We start from the raw sequence: 3,499 nt of genomic DNA on the forward strand, positions 1-3,499 counted from the left end.
CACACACATACACACGTGTGTGTGTGTGTGTCACTTGTTTTGTTCTTCTTGTTCTTACCAAGCTATGATAAGAAGAAAATCTTGTATAGTTTTATGGCTCACATTGGATTTATCTTTAAATAATTGTCAGTTGCAATCAATAGTCTTCTTCCTTGTATATAATTCTAATCTACTGGAATAACACTCCAGCCCACCTCACCCACCCTCGAGAACAAAACCACACAAACACACATGCACTTGCAGACACACACACACACACACACACACACACTCTTGCACATTCACAGACATGCAGAATGCACATTCACACACCTAGCTACATGACCTCATCATCCTTGTACTGATGTTGTTTGGAAACAACTTACCATTGTGTGTTATATAGATGAGAGAGAGAGAGAGAGAGAGAGAAAGAGGAGGAACGAACAAGAGAAAATCTATACCCATAGCATGAAAAAAAATATAGAAGCAATATAAACAACATTAACTTTTAATATTGCTTTAATAGAAATGTGAGTGGGATTGACGATAGCAGAAATGGTTGCCAGCAGCCAGACAAAATGACTCGCCATATCTCAGTTATGTCCCTTTTATGTTCCAACTTCAAGCAAGGAAGGCCTTTCAATATTAGCTTTATTTACTTATTTTGCTTTCACTGCCAATCAGCTTCATGCAATTTTTTTTCTCTTTGGACATATCTGTAACTGTATCCTAATCCACCAAGGGAAGGTATGTCGGAAGAAAGTAATTCAACAACGTGGGTTGATGAACCGTAAGACGTGTGGCCAGAACCTCCTGGAAAATAACCATAGCGAGGGACATTCCACAGTTGAATTAGAACAGTCACAAACAGTGAAAGAAGACATGCACCCAACACCAGAGCTGAAGACACCTCCGAAAGGGGGTGGCCCCGCCACGTCAAAACGGTAGAGGAGTAGGGGCCGAAACCGGACGTGGTTCCTCCTGATGATGTCTTGAGCTAACTGGATCCTATAAAGAAGCTGTTGTGGTAGCAGACCACGAAACATGGTTGAAATTCCTTCCTATATATTTATGTAAGGTGCAGGTGTGGTTGCTTCCCAGTCACATGGTTCCAGGTTCAGTCCCACTGCGTGGCATCTTGGGCAAGTGTCTTCTGCTATAGCCTCAGGCCGACCAAAGCCTTGTGAGTGCATTTGGTAGACGGAAACTGAAAGAAGCCCGTCGTGTATATGTAGATGTGTGTGTGTCTGTGTTTGTCCCCACCAACATCGCTTGACAACTGATGCTGGTGTGTTAATGTCCCCGTAACTTAGCGGTTTGGCAAAAGAGACCAAAAGAATAAGTACTAGGCTTACAAAGAACAAGCCCTGGGGTCGATTTGCTCGACTAAAGGCGGTGCTCCAGCATGGCCACAGTCAAATGACTGAAACAAGTAAAAGAGTAAGACATCTGTAGCCAGAGCCGGAGCTGGTTTCAGCTGCTTTGGTAACGAAAGGGCTAAGCTTCTCATGTGATGATTTGTAGCATAATGTTTAGATATTTTATATCAGTTATCAATTAATTGGGGGGTAAATTGCTAGAATGATTAGAATGGTGAATAAAATATCTTGTAGTATTTGTCCTGGCTTTCTGCACACTGAGTTCAAATTCTGTAAAGGTCATCTTTATCGTTCATCTTTCCAGTCAGGTGCTAGGATCACTTCTCTCTCCCCCTTTCTCCGTCCTCTCTCTGCCCCTCCCTCCTCTTCTCCCTCTTTCTGAGAATCAGTTATGTTGCAAAGTAAGAAGGAGACCATTCACACCATCCCTTTGTCCAAAAATGGGGAAGTGTTGAGTGAAGGCTAGCATCATCTTCTCATAAAAAAATATAAACTGATATATCAAAATATGACCTGATATGCAGCACAACATGGAACCATCAAAACCACTTAATGTCTTTTCTTCCATATTGGCATGGGTTAGAGGGGTCGATATGAATAGATGAAAGCCAGAGGGCTACACTTGAGCTCCAATGTCATCTTTGACATGGTTTCTATGGCCAGATACCCTTCATAATACCAACTGCTTCACAGAGTGTACTTGGTGCTTTCTTATTTTTTATAGCACCAGCATTGGTGATGTTCCCAAGTACTCACAAGACAAGATTCTTTAACTGAGTGGAGGATAACATTGAAGGATGTGAAACTGTTAGAGAGAGAAGAGCAAGTAGGTATCTTGCTGAAGAGAGAGAGGAGGGGAGAGAGAAAGAGGGGGAGAGAGAAAGAGAGAGTGTGTGTGTGTGTGTACAAGGCAAATATGAGAAATGGAATAAGGATAATGGAACAGAAAAGACAGATGGGTCAGTAAGTGTATAAAAGTGAAAGGAGTGTGTGTGATAGAAGATCAGAATGGTAACAATAAATAGAATACTGTAACATTAATTAAAATGTTAATAAATTAACTACCAAGATATTAATAATATAATTGGTGTTAGATATTAGACATTACATGCATTAATAAGGCAATTCAAAATAATGACATTATTAAATTCTTCAGGGATGCCTTCTGCATGATCAACATGCATGTAAGTACATGTCATCATGAAAGTAATTAGCATTTTCAATTAATTAAAAATTCTTTTCAACTCATTACATTATCTATGTAATTCTGCATTTAATTATATTCGCTAATTTGAAACAGTAAAAATAGCAGTAAGTCCACTGGCAGGACTTGAACTACAGATCTATCGTTTACCAGAGAACTATGTTAACTAGTAGTATCACTGAGTTATAGAATGATTGTCATTACATCCCAACCTGATTGAAATAATAGTGGAGGCCTATAGCTTGGTGGTTAGGGTGTTAGACTCATGATGATTAGACGGTGGTTTCAATTCCTGGACAAGGTGATTCATTATGTTCTTGAGCAAAACATTTTATTTCATGTTGCTCTCGTCCGTCCACTCAGCTGGCAAAAATGAGAAATTCTGTGACAAGCCAGCCTCCTGACCAATGTGCTGAAGGAGATTTTCTACAACAGGGTGCTCTTCCTGATGCTAACCTTCACACATTTCCAAGCAAGGTAATATTTCCCCCATAGCTAGACCTGCTTTTTACAGACAATGCTCATTTACAATTATCACATATTTAGACAAGGGTACACAAACACATTCACACACGTGTGTGTGTTTGTGTGTGTGTGTGTGTGTGTGTGGCTGAACAGACAAGGATATTAAAGGACTTCCTTGACCCAGGGAACATCCTTAACTCCAGCCCAGAAGTCTTTGGATCCTGCTTGCACTTCAAGAAATTCCTGTTGGTGTCCTGGGATCCACTTGATAACAGGGTCAAAGGGTCAATTACGAGTAGGGGGAGACAATCCCCAATCATTGACAGAGTAACAAAGTCTTTTCCTCCTTCATTTTCTAGAGAGGCCATAGGCCTAGGGTCTGAAGAAACCCAGGATAACCTCATACACTGGCCATATCTATCTTTATATATATGCATATATATATATATATATATATATATATATATATATA

General features: G+C 40.1%; 1 protein-coding gene across 1 annotated transcript in view; it reads left to right on the top strand.

The window, feature by feature from the left end:
* The window catches only part of LOC106884137 (alanyl-tRNA editing protein Aarsd1), a 380,618-nt gene that overhangs the window by 368,922 nt on the left and 8,197 nt on the right, over positions 1-3,499 (top strand). The window lies entirely within an intron of this gene.

The sequence above is a fragment of the Octopus bimaculoides genome, chromosome 17, assembly GCF_001194135.2.
Source record: "Octopus bimaculoides isolate UCB-OBI-ISO-001 chromosome 17, ASM119413v2, whole genome shotgun sequence".
Classification (NCBI taxonomy): domain Eukaryota; kingdom Metazoa; phylum Mollusca; class Cephalopoda; order Octopoda; family Octopodidae; genus Octopus; species Octopus bimaculoides.